Raw genomic sequence first — 20,561 nt, forward strand, 5'->3', positions numbered from 1 at the left:
TACTGCTATATTTACAAATGATGGACCAAAGTGTATGCCTTAGGAGAAGGACATCACAGTGGGCACTTTTGCAGAACTATTGCCACACAGGAGAACTGACCCTGAACAGAGTTTGTCAGATGGGAAGCAGGAAGGCCTACAAAGGACTAGGCACAGTGACATGTTTGATGTGCCAACTGAGAAAGCAAGGAGCATGAAAACAGCTCCAGGGATGACTCCAAAGAGATGTATGTCCCGAAAGCTGGACTTCTTTTTGGAAATGTTGCAGGTGCTCCTAAGAGGTTAATGTGGTACCAAGAGCGTGTGTTTTAAGTTATACGCACCTAAACTACAGTCTCAGCACTGCCCCTTACCTACTAAGTGATCTTGAGCTATTTCTTAAACTAACTCTCAGGTTTTTTATCTGTGACATTTGAATAATAGTATGTACTGGTAGTAGCTCCTTTCCTCCAAGATGTGCCAAGCATTAGGGAAGCTCACAGATAACCCTGTTCTCCTGTTGGGTATATGACGGGTTTGCACTTCCCCATCCCCTTGGAAGTGGGGTGTATCCTTGTAGTTTGCTTTGGGAAATGAAATGTGAGCTGAAGTGCCTTGTATCTGGTGAGGTGGAAGCTTCAAGAGCCAGACCATGATCTGTTAGGTCCCCTTCTACCTGATGAGGTGATTCTAGACACAGGATTGGACCTCTTGTCAGCCTGAATTGCCTGGTGTCTATAATGAACAAAACTCCCCTGGTGAACTGCACTGAATATGGATCACAAACGAGAAATAGCTTTTGAGTTGTTTCTTACTTCAGCACAACCAAGCCCACCCTGTTTGATGCACCAAGGTAGCCCCTCTTACTTACATGAAGTCACTTAGAGATATTCGGCATGGAATTTAATTCTCTCAAAACTTGGAACCTCTCCATATGTTACAATCAATGTCAAAGTACTTCTAGAACTTTACAAGCAAAATTAGGAAGATTCAAAGTAAAATGGATGTGATTAGAAAGGATTGATATTACCCAGTGCCAGTGAAGATACAGGATGACAAATATTCTCACACTCTGTTATAAAAATGTAAATTGCATAAGCTTTCTGAAGGACAACCTAACCCTTTCCCTGGACAGAGAAGTGCAAACCTATCATTTACCCGGCAGGAGAACAGGACTATCTGTGGCTTCTCTCATGATTGGCACATCTTGGAGGCAAGGAGCTACTACCAGGTACATATTATCATTCACAGTATCAAAATTTAACCTAATTTAGAAATGTCTTCTTAGAAAATTATGAAATACTTATGCAAAGAAATACGTATAAGGATGTTCTTTGATGTACTAGTTGCAAGAGTGAAAAGTTGGAAATGACCCAAATGTCTAACACTAGGAGGTCAGTTATATAAACATGGTAAATACATATATGGAACGCTGCTATGCAGCCATGAAGAACAGTGAGGTGAATCCATATTTCTGAACACAAGTATATCCATGATATATTATTTGTAAAGGGCAAAGTAAAATAGCATATGCTATATGATTCTGTTTTCATAAATGTATGTTTGCAATACTGAAAAAAGAGCTACCTAAATGCAATTAATGGGTTATCTTTCTGTAATAAGCTAAAATTGATTTCCACTTTCTTTGTTTTTCCTTCTGAGTGCCTGATTCTTTTCTTTTTTACAATAAACATAATTATTACTTTTTTAATCAGAAAAAAGTAATAAAGCTATTTTTATTCTGAAAATGGAGGGGGATGAGTGGGAGGTAAGAGGCTGAGGGAGAAAGAGTCAGAGAGATGGAAAGAGTGACCAAGAGGTTGTCTATAAACCAGGGCTGCAGAGATTGGGAAACACCCAAGTTCTTTTGAGAAGTTATGTTTTTTTTCTTTTCCATTACGGTTTATGACGGGATATTGAATATAGTTCCCTGTGTTATACAGTAAGACCTTGTTGTTTATTCGTTCTATATATAATAGTTTGCATCTGCTAATCCGAAAATCCCAATCCACCCCTCCCCCGTGGCAACCACAAGTCTGTTCTCTATGCCTGTGAGTCTGTTTCTGTTTCATAGAAAAGTTCATTCATGTCATATTTTAGAATCCACATATAGGAGATATCATATGGTATTTGTCTTTCTCTTTCTGACTTACTTCACTGAGTATGATAATCTGTAGGTCCATCCATGTTGCTACAAATGGCATTGTTTCATTCTTTTTTATGGCTAAGTAGTATCCTGTTGCGTACATATACCACATCTTCTTTATCCATTCATTTGTCCTTGGACATTTAGGTTGTTTCCAAGTCTTGGCTATTGTAAATAGTGCTGCTATGAACATAGGAGTGCATGTATCTTTTTGGATTATAGTTTTTTCCAGATATATGCACAGGAGTGGAATTGCTGTGGCAGCAATTTACATTCCCACCAACAATGTAAGATGATTCCCTTTTCTCCACACCCTTTCCAGCAATTTTTTTTTTTTTTTTTTTTTGGCTATGCTGCACGGCCTATGAGATCCTAGCTCCCCAACCAGGGATTGAACCCACACCCTCAGCAGTGAAAGCACAGAGTCCTAACCACTGGACCACCAGGGAATTCCCTATTTGTAGACTTTTTAGTGATGGCTGTTCTGACCATTGTGCGGTGGTACCTCATTGTAGTTTTGATTTGCATTTCTCTAATAATTAGCGATGATGAGCATGTTTTCATGTGCCTATTGGCCATCTGTATGTGAGAAGGGTTATGTTTAAAATGGTTGTAACCAAATGATACCAAAAGCTAATCAACTATATTCGGCCCTGAAAAAAGACATTTTTTAAAGGTTGTTCAGCATGGAGTGTAGGAAAAAAGCCCAGCAGCCAAAATGTGTCATTGTGTCCAGAGCTGCTCTATCCAAGAGGACAGCCACTAGCCCCACAGCTAATGAGCATCTGGAATGAGTTTAATCCAAATTGAGATGTACCGTAAGTGGAACATAAACACTGGACTTTAAAGACTTAGTATTAAAAAAAAAAAGAATATAAACTATCTCAAGAATTTTAACATAGATTATGTGTTGAAATGATATCATTTCAGATATATTGGTTTAGATAAAAGACATTATTTAGATTAACCTCACCTGCTACTTTTTACTTTTCTAATGTGGCTACTAGAAAGCATAAAATTCCATGTGTGGCCCACATTTTATTTCCACTGGACAGTGCTGGTCTAATTATTGTCCAGAGGAAAGATTGTCAGCTCTTGCTTAACTTACCTAAACCCATTCATCCAGAATTTATATTTATCAAATATACAATATTTCATGTCTGATAGAATGGTTTCCAATGCTTTTTAAAACTTTGACTTTTTTTTTTCTATTTGCCCACTTTTGAGTACTTTCAATATATTTAAGCCAATTTATCTAAAGCTACTGGTTTCAATTTTAAGCTTAAAAACTAATCAGAAGGTGAGAATATTTGGAGAAGGTTGGACATATTCAGAAAAGGGGGAGATTATTCCCTATGACTAGGAAAACAACATAGCATTTCACACCTTTCTGTCACTTTTCTTTCTTTTCAGTGAAGAGGGAAAAGGCAGATGGCTCAGTGCAAAGAACTCAGAAGTGCAAATCAGGCCTCTCCTCTGGGTAAAATTTTAGCAGGTACAGTAAGTCCCCTACATACAAACGAGCTCCGTTCCAAGAGTGCGTTCATATGTTCAATTTGTTTGTAAGTCCAGCAAAGTTAGCCTAGTACCGAACTAACACAATTGGCTATATAGTGCTGTACTGTAATAGGTTTATAATACTTTTCACACAAATAATACATAAAAAAAAACAAACACAAAAAATAAAACATTTTTAATCTTACATACAGTACCTTGAAAAGTACAGTAGTACAGTACAACAGCTGGCATACAGGAGCTGACATCGAGTGAACAGGCAAGAAGAGTTACTGACTGGAGGAGGGAGAGGAAGTGGGAGATGGTAGAGCTGAAGGAATGTCAGCAATAGGAAAGGGGGGCAAGCTGCAGTTTCACTCATGCCTGACGTTGATGGAATGCATGTTTGCATCTTTGAAAGTTCGCAACTTGAAGGTTCGTATGTAGGGGACTTACGTAGTGAGATCCTCTCCATAGATTTCATACCAACATAAATTCCAGGTGGATTAAAGAGACACTTTTAAACCATAAGAAAAGCTAGAAGAATATTAAATATACTGTGTATTTAACCATTGGGACAGGAGGATTTTTTGCAAACAATAAAAGTATCTTTTAATTCACTGAAATAAAAATAACATTTAATTTTAAAGTAAGGCTTGACTCTTTGTCTTCACATGCTCAGCCCAGGACACATTTTGTGCTCCTTCCTTCATGTATACAGTTAGGCCACCAACTTATAGATTGGCATTTAGGCTCAAATTAGAGGTTGACCTGACTGGCCCTTGCCAGTCTCTTAGAAAAAACTAGCCTAGCTTTTTTTTAAATTAAAGTATAGCTGATTTACAACATCATGTTAGTTTCAGGTGTATAGCACAGTGATTCAGTATATACACAGTAGTGTGTATCTGTTAATCCCATACTCCTAATCCATCCCTCCCCCACCTTTCCCCTTTGGTAAGCATAAGTTTGTTTTCTATGTCTATGAGTCTCTTTCTGTTTTGTAAATAAGTTCATTTGTATCTTTTTTTTTTTTAATTCTACATACAAGTGATATCCTATGGTATTTGTCTTTCTGTGAATTACTACACTTAGTATGAGAATCTCTAGGTCCTTCCATGTTGCTGCAGGGACAGGAGGACTTTGAAAGAAGCAAAGAAAAAGGTGGAAAAAAGGATGGATAGATTAGACTATGTACAAATTTAAAACTTACAAAGTATAGAAATGAGACAGAAAATAATTATAGCAAATATCACAAACATTAAATAAACTTTTAAAATGTATAGATATTAGACAAATTAATTTTAAAAATAATTTGAGGGCTTCCCTGGTGGCGCAGTAGATAAGAATCTGCCTGCTAATGCAGGGGACACAAGTTTGAGCCCTGGTCCAGGAAGATCCCACATGCCGTGGAGCAACTAAGCCAGTGAGCCACAACTACTGAGCCTGAACTCCAGAGCCCGCAAGCCACAACTACTGAAGCCCGCATGCCTAGAGCCTGTGCTCCGCAACAAGAGAAGCCACCGCAATGAGAACCCCGCACACTGCAACGAAGAGTAGCCCCTGCTCGCCGCAACTAGAGAAAGCCTGTGTGCAGCAACGAAGACCCAACACAGCCAAAAATAAATAAATAAAATTAAAAAAAAAAACTTTGACCCCCAAATGTAAAAGGCCTGAATCAATAATTCATCAAAGAAGAATAATAACTAGCAAATAACCCCATGAGAAAATGTTCACTCTCCCTTGTAAACAAATGAATGCAAATTAAAACAAAAGTTAAGTCATCTCTTCTACCTACCTGATTGGCAAAGTTATTATTGTGATTGTTGTTTTGTTTGATGCTGGTGAGAATGTAGTAAAATGGGTACTAATATGTATCTTGATGGTTCTGAAATTTTATATAAACTCTTTGAAAAACATTTGCTGTAAAAAGACTTTGATAAAGTAATTCCATGTCTGGAATCTATCCCCAAGGAAAAACATGAACACAAAAATCTTTATGAGCAAATATACTTGTCACAGAGTTATTTATAATATTTAAAAATTAAAAACAACTTCTAATTTCCAAACAATAAGAAAAGGCTTAAGTAAAATATGGTATATTCACTCAATGGAATACTATGTAGTCAATAAAACTGTTTGCTCAGGCTATGTACTAACATGGAAAATGGACTATGATATAATACTTAGTGAAGAAACAGAGTTTCAAATTGTATACATACGTATACATTGCATGATCATAACTATGTAAAACTGTTCATTTAAAAAAAGATGGAAGGAAATATTCATTATATTTACCTTTCAGTAGTCGAGCCATGAATTATATTTTCCTATTTTTCTGAAATGTATTTTATTAATGCCTGTGAGTGATTATTAAGATAGGCCAAATAGTATAAATGAGTATTTCTATAGACTCCCCAAAGATGTCCATATCCTTATCCCCAGAACCAGTGAATATGTTACCTTACCCAGTAAAAGGGGCATTGTAGATGTGATTAAATTAAGGATCTCAAGATAGGGAGCTTATCCTGGATTATGTGGTCCAATGTAATCATAGGTCTTATAAGAGGAAGGCAGGAGTTTGAGAGAAAGAAGGCAATATGATAACAGTAGCAGAGGTTGTAGTCAGGGAGAGATTTGAAGATGCTTCACTGATGGCTTTGGAGATAGAGGAAGGGACTGTGAGCCAATGAATGCAGGCCACCTCTAGAAGCTGGAAAAGGCAAGCAAACAGATTTTCCACTAGAGCCTCTGGAAGAAGCACAGCCCTGCTAACACCTTGATTTTAGGATTTCTGATCTCTAGATCTGTAAGATAATAAATTGGCATTATCTCAACTAATAAGGACATACTCTATAGCACAGGGAACTCTGCTCAATATTTTGTAATGGTCTATATGGGAAAAGAATCTAAAAAAAGAGTGGATATATGTATATGTGTAACTGATACACATTGCTGTACAGCAGAAACTAACACAACATTGTAAATCAACTATACTCTAATAAAAAAAAATTTTTAACCTTTTTATTGGAGTATAATTGCTTTACAGTGGTGTGTTAGTTTCTGCTTTATAATGAAGTGAATCAGTTATACATATACATATACCCCCATATCTCTTCCCTCTTGCATCTCCCTCCCTCCCACCCTCCCTATCCCACCCTTCTAGCTGGTCACAAAGCACGGAGCTGATCTCCCTGTGCTATGCGACTGCTTCCCACTAGCTATCTATTTTACATTTGGTAGTGTATATATGTCCATATATACACTACCACTCTCTCACTTTGTCCCAGTTTACCCTTCCCCCTCCCCGTGTCCTCAAGTCCATTTTCTAGTAGAGCTGCGTCTTTATTCCCATCTCGCCCCAGGTTCTGCATGATCTTTTTTTTTTAGATTCCATATATATGTGTTAGCATACGGTATTTGTTTTTCTCTTTCTGACTTGCTTCACTCTGTATGACAGACTCTAGGTCCATCCACCTCAGTACACATAACTCAATTTCATTCCTTTTTATGGCTGAGTAATATTCCATTGTATATATGTGCTACATCTTCTGTATCCATTCATCTGTCGATGGACACTTAGGTTGCTTCCATGTCCTGGCTATTGTAAATAGAGCTTCAGTGAACATTGTGGTACATGACTCTTTTTGAATTACGGTTTTCTCATGGTATATGCCCAGTAGTGGGATTGCTGGGTCATATGGTAATTCTATTTTTAGTTTTTTAAGGAACCTCCATACTGTTCTCCATAGTGGCTGTATCAATTTACATTCCCACCAGCAGTGTAGGAGGGTTCCCTTTTCTCCACACCCTCCCCAGCATTTATTGTTTATAGATTTTTTGATGATGGCCATTCTGACCAGTGTGAGATGATATCTCACTGTAGTTTTGATTTGCATTTCTCTAATGATTAATGATGTTGAGCGTTCTTTCATGTGTTTGTTGGCAATCTGTATATCTTCTTTGGAGAAATGTCTGTTTAGGTCTTCTGCCCATTTTTGGATTGGGTTGTTGTATTTTTGATATTGAGCTGCATGAGCTGCTTGTAAATTTTGGAGATTAATCCTTTGTCAGTTGCTTCGTTTGCAAATATTTTCTCCATTCTGAGGGTTGTCTTTTGGTCTTGTTTATGGTTTCCTTTGCTGTGCAAAAGCTTTTAAGTTTCATTAGGTCCCATTTGTTTATTTTTGTTTTTATTTGCATTTCTCTAGGAGGTGGGTCAAAAAGGATCTTGCTGTGATTTATGTCATAGAGTGTTCTGCCTATGTTTCCCTCTAAGAGTTTGATAGTGTCTGGCCTTACATTTAGGTCTTTAATCCATTTTCAGTTTATTTTTGTGTATGGTGTTAGGGAGTGTTCTAATTTCATTCTTTTACATGTAGCTGTCCAGTTTTCCCAGCACCACTTATTGAAGAGACTGTCTTTTCTCAATTGTATATCCTTGCCTCCTTTGTCATAGATCAGTTGACCATATGTGCATGGGTTTATCTCTGGGCTTTCTATCCTGTTCCATTGATCTATATTTCTGGTTTTGTGCCAGTACCATATTGTCTTGATTAGTGTAGCTTTGTAGTATAGTCTGAAGTCAGGGAGCCTGATTCCTCCAGCTCCGTTTTTCTTTCTCAAGATTGCTTTGGCTATTCGGGGTCATTTGTATTTCCATGCAAATTTTTAAAAAAAGAAAATCATACAATCTCAATAAAAATAAAAAAGAAATTTGCATTATCTTAAGCCACTAAGTTATGGTAATTAGTTACAGCATCAACAGGAAACAGATACAAATATATATCATTTTTATGGTGGAAACCATGTTTTTTGGTTAAAACTCACTCTATTTGATTTTAAAAAGCTTTAAAAATAATATGTGGGTTAATATTTGTTGTCCAGTAGTGTTACTTCATCATTTAGATGTCACAAAATATAAAGTGCAATAGAGCTTAATATGTTTCTGATGAACTTGACTCATCTTTCCACTCTCCCTGTCAACACAGAAATGCCTCACTACACAGCAATGAACACTGGATTTGTGGTAATTTGCTTAATAATGAAATCTAGTACACAAATGTCTGAGAAGCAGCAGGAAGAAGAAGTTTTAAAAAGGGGATAAAGTCTATGAATCATGAGTAAAAACATTCCCTGAGCTGAGCAACTCCAGATTTATGCAAATTCAACACTGCGCAAAATTTTCCAAAAGACACATAATATGATTTTAAAGAAACAGAGAAGTCTGAGATAGTTAATGGAATGGAAATACAGAACAACTGTTATTATTTCCTCACTTGCTTTTTGCCTGTTCTCCCTTCAATCCAGTGTCGTGGTCATCCTGGACTCCAGGTTTGATTTCACGTTGACAGGTCCTGCTCCTGCTGCTTTGATCTTGGTGTTTCAAGTCACCTGGAGGGTCTGGTTCCTGACCTTCAGCTCCCCCTCCAACATCCCCACCCCACAGTCTAGTTTAGATTCACTCCACCCATTTTCTCTATTGGACACTATTTCTGGTCTTCATTAGCTCACCTCTGAAGACTCAACCTCCAGTCTTGCTCTCTAGGAGATGATGGGCCGAGGGGAGGTTGAGGGGAGCATGGATAAAGGTGAGAAGGTGGACAACCTTCGACCAATGGGCAAAATTATCTTTGAAATAGGAGTAGAAGAGAAAGGAAGGAGGGAGAGGGGGAAGGAGGAAGGGAGGAAGGAAGGAAAGGAAGGAAGGGAGGAGGGGAGGAAGGAAGGAAAGAAGGAAGGAAGGGGAAGAGGGAGGGGAAGAGAAAGGGAAAGAAAAGGAAAAAAGATGGAACAGAACTATATAACATAAAACAGTTACCAGTCACCTTAGGGGAAAAATACTCAGAAAGCTGTGGAAACCATTCCATCACACATGAAATGTTTTAACAAGTACTCATTTAAGGTAAAGGGCTCATTAGCTGACCTGGCTTTTGGGTGAACTGGTTTTCATGAGGTGGCCTGTTTTCCAAGTGTGCCCTAGCACGTGCGCACATGTACACCACACGGCAGGTTTGGCGCATCCTGGACCTGGGGAAAAGTGCCTGCGGCCATCCTCACATGCAGACAGTCTGCTCAGATCCCCTAATTATCTGGTTCGTCTACACTCATCAAGCTGCCTTCTCATTATAATGTGGCTTCCCATGTAGATTTCCCCACTGGGAAAGAACAGGATGACCTGTAAGTGGGAGTATTCTGGTCCCACTGGCAGTTACTCTGCACGGAAATTAATAAATTAGCCTTCTCTTGGGAATTTGATTTGTATGTCCATTCTCAGAGTCTAAAAATTTTTTTCCTGCACTAAAAATAGTTATGTTATTGTCTTAGTTAAGGCAATTCAATGAAACCCACTTTAGGTAGTATTAACACAATGTAGTATTAACACAATGTATTACAAGATGGTGGTGGTGTGTCACAGAACTCAAGGGCAGAAAGGGCAATTAGGACTCGAACCGGAAACCGGAAGGCAGTCAGGATTGAAGCTGCTGCCCCTGCTGTTGGTCTGCATCTCGCATTCCCAAGCCTGCCCCTCGTTTCTGTTTCACACCCGCTTCATTTTTTTTCTGTCTACAGATTAGCTTTCTCTGCTTCTCAGACATGCAGCTGAAGAAGGCCTCCTCTCACCTGCCTCAGCGCCAGCAACCAAAGGAGACAAGCACCTGTGAGTCCCAACTCCAAATTCCCACAGACAGAATCTGATTGGCCCGATTTGGGTCAGATATCCACCCTAATCAAATTATCTGTGACTGGTTGGGGGAGCTGCGAGCAGGACAGGTTCAGGCCCAGCTCCGTGAAATTGAGAACAATTCCCAGAAGAAGAAGGAAGATTATGGAATGGGTGGGGCAAGCATCCCCCAGATTGCCACAAACGCTGAGTCAGAAATGTTTCAGAATTTGGAATAGTTTTTTCTTTTTGGAACTTTCTGGAATTTTTAAATTGAAGTATAGTTTATTTACAATGTTACTACAGGTGTACAGCAAAGTGATTCAGTTATACATATATATATACATATATATATTTTTTCATATGCTTTTCCATTATGGTTTATTACAGCATGTTGAATATAGTTCCCTGAGCTATACAGTAGGACCTTGTTGTTTATTTTATATATAGTACTTTGTATCCGCTAATCCCAAACTCCTAATTTATCCCTGCCCCCTCCCCCCATTTCCCCTTTGGTAACCATAAGTTTGTTTTCTATGTCTGTGAGTCTGTTTCTGTTTTGTAAGTAAGTTCATTTGTATCATATTTTAGATTCCACATATAGGTGATATTTTATGATGTTTGTCTTTCTCTGACTTACTTCAGTTAGTATGATAATCTCTAGGTTCATCCATGTTGCTACAAACGGCATTATTTCATCTTTTTATGGCTTAGTATTCCACTGTATACATATTCCACATCTTCTTTATCCATTCATCTGTCAATGGACAATTAGGTTGCTTCCATGTCTTGGCTATTGTGAATACTGCTGCTACGAACATTGGGGTGCATGTATCTTTTTGAATTAGAGGTTTCTCCAGATAGATACCCAGGAATGGTATTGCTGGATCATACAGCAATTCTATTTTTAGTTTTTTAAAGAACCTCCATCCTGTTTTCCATAGTGCCTGCACCAATTTACATTCCCAAGAATTCGGAATTTTTTATATTCTAGGATATGATCAAGTACCTCATATAACATCACCCCCCCAGCAGAGTCTAAAGCAGCTTCCCATAATCAAACACATCAATATTTTTAGAATGAAAATATGAATATTCATACACAATAGGAAATAGGATTATAAATAGCCTCACGTGAGTTCAGGTTTTGCCTCCAAAGGAGTTACAAAAGTGCTTTTGGTTTTCAGGTCATTAGAATTTCAAAATTACAGATGAGAGGTTTAGATTACACTACTCTGGGCTTGCAAAGCCGAGGACAGACCATAATAGTATCAAGGCACTTCCTCCTAGGGACTCCCTAGAACCTTACTCCTCCAAGTATGGTCTCTGGACCAGCAGTGTCAATGTCACCAGGGAACTTGTTGGAAGTGCTGAATTTCAGGTCCCATCCTAGCTCTACTGAATCAGAATTTGCATTTTAAAAAGGTGCATAGTGTCTTAGTCCATTCAGACCGCTATAACAAAGTACCATAGACTGGGTGGCTTATAAACAACAGAAGTTCATTGCTCATAGTTTAGCAGGCTGGGAAGTCCAAGATCAAGGTACTAGCAGATTCACTGTCTGGTGGAGCCCTCGTCCTGGTTCAGAGACAACTGTCTTTTTGCTGTGTCCTGACACGCTGGAAGGGGTTAGGGAACTCTGTGGGATCTCTTTTATAAGGGCATTAACCGCATTCATGAGGGCTTCACCCTCATGGCCTAAGCAACTCCAAAAGTCACCTAATATCATCTACTTGGGGATTAAGATTTCAACATAGGAATTTTAGGGAGACACTAACATTCAGTCCATAGCACCCCAGTGCTTTGTATGCATGTTGAAGTTTGAGAAGCACTGCTCTAAACGGTCCTGGACATACTATTTTTGTTCTCACCTCCCTGGTTCTCAGATTCCTGGCTCCCTAGCCCAGCCTCTGATGTTATCTCCCTTAAACCCACCCTTTATGATGCATCCAAAGTAAATCTTCAGTTATGTCATTCCCTAGTTTACAAGAAAACAAAATAAAACAAATATATGTTTTTAAAAACCTCAATGCTCCTAATTCCCTACCACAGAGATTCTTTTTTTGGTTTGTTTCTTTTCTTTTTCTACAGCAGAGATTCTTAATATGGATGGGGTTAGAGAATATCTATATCCTCTAAAATTATCTGTAAAATTTTGAGTGTATATTTATTTTACTAGGGAGTAGGTCCATGGCTTCCATTAGTTTTTCAAAGGGGTCTGTGACCCCATAAAGGGTAAGGATTCATCTGGTAATTCTGATCTATTTATAGTTTCCCACGCCTTTGTGTGTGTGTGTGTGTGTGTGTGTGTGTGTGTGCGCGTGTGTGTGCGCGTGTGTGCGTGTGCATGCTTATAACATTTCCTCTGATGAGATTTCTTTTATAAATGCACTGGATTGAATGTCTACCATATGCTAGATGCTAGAAATACCACAGTGAACAAGCCAAGAAGGCTCCTCTCACCATTTGGCATCTGGCTTTTGCTCATCCTTCAAGGCTTAGCTCAGCCCCATCTCCTCCAGGAAGGCTGAGATAAGCCCTTCATCTTTTTTTTTTTTTTTTAATGTTTTCAAACCATCATACAAATTATTATTGTTCATTTATTTATTTAATTTTGGCTGCATTGGGTCTTCGTTGCTGTGCGTGGGCTTTCTCTAGTTGTGGTGAGCGGGGACTACTCTTTTTTTGTTTTGCGGTATGTGGGCCTCTCACTGTTGTGGCCTCTCCCGCTGCGGAGCACAGGCTCCGGACGCGCAGGCTCAGCGACCATGGCCCACAGGCCCAGCCGCTCTGCGGCATGTGGGATCTTCCCAGACCGGAGCACGAACCCGTGTCCCCTGCATCGGCAGGCGGACTCTCAACCACTGCGCCACCAGGGAAGCCCGAGCGGGGACTACTCTTCGTGCGGTGCGTGGGCTTCTCACTGAGGTGGCTTCTCTTGTAGCAGAGCACAGGCTCTAGGCGCCCGGGCTTCAGTAGTTGTGGCAAGTGAGCTCAGTAGTTGTGGCTCGAGGGCTGTAGAGCACAGACTCAGTAGTTGTGGCGCATGGGCTTAGTTGCTCCACAGCATGTGGGATCTTCCCGGACCAGGGATAGAACCTGTGTCCCCTGCATTGGCAGGCGGATTCTTAACCACTGTGCCACCAGGGAAGTCCCAAGCCCTTCATTTTTGACCTCTTGACACCTTATCTCTGACATTTACAAGGAAGGTATTTGTTTATGTGTCTTCTTCCCCACTATTAGCAACATGTGGGTTCAAGCTAACTTTATGTACAACTCCTTTGTACAATAAGGGTTCAATAAACCTTTGTTGTACTGGAAAAAGAAAGTTCAAAATTGATTCTTTTTCCTCTGGAATGGAAATAAATGGTCTATTCCCTACTGATTTCACGAGACTATTGGAAAAGTCACAACAGGATAGAGACTATTATAAGACTCTATTCAGAATCAAGATGAATTTCACAGTTAATATATGCTTCTACTAATCTCTGAGATCCAAGTCAACAGAAAAAAAAATGCTAAGGATGACGGTGCTGTGAAAAAAATATGAGTGGCTACAAAATGAGCCTTATCCTTGGGACCTGCTCTTGAAAAAGATCCCATATTTCAACATGATACAGACCCAAAAATGGAGTCTGGGATTCTGCAGTGTGCCCCTCCAGCTCTGTGGAGCATGACCTTTGGGGGCAAGACCTCGGCTTCCTCTGACTTCTCACCTGCTCCAGAAGCTTCATCCTCCACAACTTTTTTAAAGGCATGGCACAGTTGCATCCTCCAGGAAGTCTTCTCTGGCCCCACCATCCAGGCTAGGTCCTCCTAGGATGGCTTTCTTAGAATTGTTCTCCTTTCCTTCTAAGCCCTTGCCTTGGTTTTAATTAATCACTCATTTGTGTGACTATTTGACTATTATCTGCCCCCACGTTCACATTAGACTGTAAGTTTCATGAGGAAAAAAAAAAAAGGCATGGCACAGTAATTCTTAAACTATAATCAAGGTGTTTTTCTCATTTACATTTCCTTGTATTCCATTTCTCCCCATGAGACTTGTGTATTGCCACAGGGCAGATTAAGATTGTTGTACTGGAATACAAAGAAAGAGACTCCAAAATGGGCTGATGAAATCATTCAGTAGTCATAGCTGTAGGAACAACAACAACAAAAAACGCTTTGCCAGAACTAAGCTATTTGATAGAAAAAGGGAGAAAGAGAAATTGTTGAAATTCATAGGGCAAACCATTAAGGAATAAGGCATGATATTTGTCCATTAACAAAAAAAAGTGAGCATTTTATCAAAATTGTTAACCAAATATAATCAAGCCTTTAAAATTAATTTCCAGCTTACAGGGAAAAAAAGCTATATTAAAAAAAAGTTAAATGACACCACAAGGAAATGATCAGGCAAATCAGAAGATGAGAGTCTACATGACAACTCAAATGTCAATGTAACTTAAAAGAAAAAGGTGAGGGGATTCTTTTAGAATAAGAGAGATTAAAAACCATAACAACAAGATGCAATTCATTAACTCTGGATTCTGGTTCTAAAGTATTAATTTTAAAAGTTCATGTTGGGGACAACTGGGGAAATTTGAATATGCAATTTAAATTAGATGATATTAGCAAGTTATTATTTATTTTCCTAGGTGTGATAATGGTATTACTATGTAGAAGAATAACCTTATTCTTAGGAGATGCAAACTAAATACTGAAGTATTTAGGAGTGAAAAGTCTACAATTTGAAGTGTTTCATATATAAAACTTTCTCTTAAGGTACATATGGCAAAATGTTAACAAGAGTTTAATCAAGATAATGTACATGCAAAAGCCATGGTTCTGCTCTATCTCTTCTGTATGCTTGAAGTTTTCTGGAACAGTCCATTGAAAACATAACTTGAAAAGAGAACAGAGATTGGCTCAAGATGGCGGAGTAGAAGGACATGCCCTCACTCCCTCTTGCAGGAGCACCGGAATCACAACTAACTGCTGAACAATCATTGACAGGAAGACACTGGAACTCACCAAAAAAGAGACCCCATATCCAAAGACAAAGGAGAAGCCACAATGAGATGGTAGAAGGGCGCAATCACAATAAAATCAAATCCCATAACTGCTGGGTGGGTGACTCACAGACTGGAGAACACTTATACCACAGAAGTCCACCCACTGGAGTAAATGTTCTGGGCCTCACGTCAGGCTTCCCAACCTGGGGGCCCAGCAGTGGGAGGAGGAATTCCTAGAGAACCAAACTTTGAAGGCTAGCAGGATTTGATTGCAGGATTTCGACAGGACTGGGGGAAACAGAGACTCCATTCCTGGAGGGCACACACAAAGTAGTGTGTGCATCAGCACCCAGGGGAAGGAGCAGTGACCCCATAGGAGACTGAACCAGACCTACCTGCTAATGTTGGAGGGTCTCCTGCAGAGGTGGTGTGTGGCTGTGTCTGACCGTGAGGACAAGGACACTGGCAGCAGAAGTTCTGGGAAGTACTCCTTGGCATGAGCCCTCCCACAGTCTGCCATTAGCCCCACCAAAGAGCTCAGGTAGGCTCCAGTGCTGGGTCGCCTCAGGCCAAACAACCAACAAGGAGGGAACCCAGCCCCAGCCATCAGCAGAGAAGTGAATTAAAGTTTTACTGAGCTCTGCCCACCAGACCAACAGCCAGCTCTACTCACCACCAGTTACTCCCATCAGGAAACTTGCACAAGCCTCTTAGATAGCCTCATCCACCAGAGGGCAGATAGCAGAAGCAAGAACTACAATCCTGCAGCCTGTGGAACTAAAACCACATTCACAGGAAGAGAGATGATATGAAAAGGCAGAGGGCTATGTACCAGATGAAGGAACAAGATAAAACCCCAGAAAAACAACTAAATGAAGTGGAGATAGGCAACATTCCAGAAAAAGAATTCAGAATAATGATAGTGAAGATTATCTAAGACCTCGGAAAAAGAATGGAGGCAAAGATCGAGAAGATGCAAGAAATGTTTAACAAAGACCTAGAAGAATTAAAGAACAAACAAACAGAGATGAACAATACAATAACTGAAATGAAAACTACACTAGAAGGAATCAATAGCAGAATAACTCAGGCAGAAGAACGGATAAGTGACCTGGAAGACAGAATAGTGGAATTCACTGCTGCAGAACAGAATAAAGAAAAAAGAATGAAGAGAAATGAAGACAGCCCAAGAGACCTCTGGGACAACATTAAACGCAACAAGATTCGCATTATAGGGGCCCCAGAAGGAGAAGAGAGAGAGAAAGGACCAGAGAAAATATTTGAAGAGATTATAGTCGAAAACTTCCCTAACATGAGAAAGGAAATAGCCATCCAAGTCCAGGAAGCATAGAGAGTCCCAGGCAGGATAAACCCCAGGAGAAACACGCTGAGACACATGGTAATCAAATTGGCAAAAATTAAAGACAAAGAAAAATTATTAAAAGCAGCAAGGGAAAAACGACAAATAACATACAAGGGAACTCCCATAAGGTTAACAGCTGATTTCTCAGCAGAAACTCTACAATCCAGAAGGGAATGGCATGACATATTTAAAGTGATGAAAGGGAAGAACCTACAACCAAGATTACTCTACCCAGCAAGGATCTCATTCAGATTCGATGGAGAAATCAAAACCTTTACAGACAAGCAAAAGTTAAGAGAATTCAGCACCACCAAACCACCTCTACAACAAATGTTAAAGGAACTTCTCTAAGTGGGAAACACAAGAGAAGAAAAGGACTTACATAGAGAATCCTAAAGATGCTACCAGAAAACTACTGGAGCTAATCAATGAATTTGGTAAAGTAGCAGGATACAAAATTAATGCACAGAAATCTCTGGCATTCCTATATACTAATGATGAAAAATCTGAAAGTGAAATTCAGGAAACACTCCCATTTACCACCATCACCCTGATACCAAAACCAGACAAAGGTACTACAAAAAAAGAAAATTACAGACCAATATCACTGATGAATATAGATGCAAAATTCCTGAACAAAATACTAGCAAAGGAATACAACAGCACATTAAAAGGATCATACACCATGATCAAGTGGGATTTATCCCAGGGATGCAAGGATTCTTCAATATACGTAAATCAATCAATGTGATACACCATATTAACAAATTGAAGCAGAAAAACCATATGATCATCTCAATAGATGCAGAAAAAGCTTTTGACAAAATTCAACACCCATTTATGATAAAAACTCTCCAGAAAGTGGGCATAGAGGAAACCTACCTCAACATAATAAAGGCCATATATGACAAACCCACAGCAAACATCATTCTCAATGGTGAAAAACTGATGCATTTCCTCTAAGACCAGGCACAAGACAAGGATGTCCACTCTCACCACTATTATTCAACATAGTTTTGGAAGTCCTAGCCATGGTAATCAGAGAAGGAAAAGAAATAAAATGAATACAAATTGGAAAAGAAGAAGTAAAACTATCACTGTTTGCAGATGACATGATACTATACATAGAAAATCCTAAAGATGCCACCAGAAAACTACTAGAGCTAACCAATGAATTTGGTAAAGTTGCAGGATACAAAATTAATAGACAGAAATCTCTTGCATTCCTATACACTAATGATGAAAAATCTGAAAGAGAAATTCAGGAAACACTCCCATTTACCATTGCAACAAAGAGAATAAAATACCTAGGAATAGACCTACCTAGGGAGACAAAAGACCTGTATGCAGAAAACTATAAGACACTGATGAAAGGAATTAAAGATGATACCAACAGATGGAGAGATATACCATGTTCTTGGATTGGAAGAATCAATATTGTGAAAATGACTATACTGCCCAAAGCAATCTACAGATTCAATGCAATCCCTATCAAATTACCGATGGCATTTTTTACAGAACTAGAACAAAAAATCTTAAAATTTTTATGGAGACACAAAAGACCCCGAATAGCCAAAGTGGTTTTGAGGGGAAAAAACGGAGCTGGAGGAATAAGACTCCCTGACTTCAGACTATACTACAAAGCTGCAGTAATCAAGATTATATGGTACTGACACACAAACAGAAATATAGATCAATGGAACAGGATAGAAAGCCCAGAGATAAACCTATGCACATATGGTCAACTGATCTATGACAAAGGAGGCAAGGATATACAATGGAGAAAAGACAGTCTCTTCAATAAGTGGTGCTGGGAAAACTGGACAGCTACATGTAAAAGAATGAAATTAGAACACTCCCTAACACCATACACAAAAATAAACTCAAAATGGATTAGAGACCTAAATGTAAGACCGGACACTATAAAACTCTTAGAGGAAAACATAGGAAGAACACTCTTTGACATAAATTAACAGCAAGATCTTTTTTGATCCACCTCCTAGAGAAATGTAAATAAAAACAAAAATAAACAAATGGTACCTAATGAAACTTAAAGGCTTTTGCACAGCAAAGGAAACTATAAACAAGATGAAAAGCCAACCCTCAGATAGGGAGAAAATATTTGCAAACGAATCAATGGACAAAGGATTAATCTCCAGAATATATAAACAGCTCATACAGCTCAATATTAAAAAAACAAACAACCCAATCCAAAAATGGGCAGGCGATCTAAATAGACATTTTTCCAAAGAAGACATACAGATGGCCAAGAAGCACATGAAAAGCTGCTCAACATCACTAATTATTAGAGAAATTCAAATCAAAACTACAATGAGGTATCACCTCACATCGGTTAGAATGGGCGTCATCAGAAAATCTATGAAAAACAAATGCTGGAGAGGGTGTGGAGAAAAGGAAACCCTCTTGCACCATTGGTGGGAATATAAATTGATAGAGCCACTATGGAGAACAGTATGGAGGTTCCTTAAAAAACTAAAAATAGAATTACCATATGACCCAGCAGTCCCACTACTGGGCATATACTCAGAGAAAACCATAATTCAAAAAGACACATGCACTGCAATGTTCACTGCAGCACTATTTACAACAGCCAGGACATGGAAGCAACCTAAATGCCCATCGACAGACGAATGGATAAAGAAGATGTGGTACATATATACAATGGAATATTACTCAGCCATCAAAAGTAACGAAATTGGGTCATTTGTACAGATGTGGATGGATCCAGAGACTGTTATACAGAGTGAAGTAAGTCAGAAATAGAAAAAGAAATATCGTATATTAACGCATATATGTGGAACCTAGAAAAATGGTACAAATGAACCAGTTTGAAGGGCAGAAGCTGAGACACAGATGTAGAGAACAAACATATGGACATCAAGGGGGGGAAACCGCGGTGGGGGGGTGGGGGTGGTGTGATGAACTGGGAGATTGGGATCGACATGTATACACTAATATGTATAAAATAGATAACTAATAAGAACCTGCTATATTAAAAGAGAGAGAGAGAGAGAAAAGAGAACAGATGAGGACCTAGACTATCCCACCTCAAGAGGTGGAATTGGAGTTGCCGTAGGTGAGTGGGTGAGGGCAAGAGAAGAGAAGTCAGTGGAGCCTCTAAGACCAGAGGGGCCACTCAAAGATGAGAGTCAGCACCACCTGGGCCCAAGTGAGCACTGTCACTGGGCAGTGCAACATGCCACATAGGAGCTTGGCCAATGACCAGAATTCAGCCAACATTTGTTGCCTGTGCCAATGAGCCCCTTTTGCTGCACTCATCGTCCCCAAGGGAGGGCATCCCACCAGGAGTTGCCTCTGTGAAGCTATTCATGGTCCAACAGGGACAATGCCCACCCATGCCTTGATATTTTCTTAGTCCAAGAAACCTATTTAATGAGAAAGATCCTGTTTTCAATGGCTCAGGACACTTATAAACCCCACCGAGGGGAGAATGGGGATTTAATAGGTCCTACCCTCTAGTGCCTGTACTTGTGTAGGACTGAATGGAACCATTTGGAGAGTTCTTCTTGGGATCAAGAGTTGTTAAAACCCACCCACATGACATGTAGAAATCCCCAAACACATTCCTGAAGGAAACTAGCATAGAATGGCTCAAAAAAAACCTGTCACTTCTGAGCAAGCAACCTCCAGATCCCAGCAGTCTAGGACAATGATGAATGGAACATTGGAAGAAGCAGAAACCACTGATGGTGTGGCCACTCAGAAGTGGAGAATGATTTGACAAACTTCACATAGAAAAACTGTATTCATAGGTTTCAAGACTCGTTTGCCTCCTGTTTTCTCACAGTCTTTTTGTTTTCTGAAAATGTGACTAAATCCAAACAGCAGACTATAATAATGATGATTTCATCTGTTCCCAAAGTCCCTGTTTCATAAATG

At 39.4% G+C, this 20,561-nt stretch overlaps 1 long non-coding RNA gene across 1 annotated transcript in view; it reads left to right on the top strand.

The window, feature by feature from the left end:
- LOC307190803 overlaps window positions 1-12,256 on the top strand; it is a 65,399-nt gene extending 53,143 nt beyond the window's left edge. The window contains exon 4 of the long non-coding RNA XR_013829546.1: window positions 10,190-12,256. This is a non-coding gene — a long non-coding RNA (uncharacterized lncRNA). The remainder of the gene's footprint in view (window positions 1-10,189) is intronic.
- Window positions 12,257-20,561: the final 8,305 nt, after the last annotated feature.

Source organism: Stenella coeruleoalba (genome assembly GCF_951394435.1).
Source record: "Stenella coeruleoalba genome assembly, chromosome: 8".
In the NCBI taxonomy this organism is placed as follows: domain Eukaryota; kingdom Metazoa; phylum Chordata; class Mammalia; order Artiodactyla; family Delphinidae; genus Stenella; species Stenella coeruleoalba.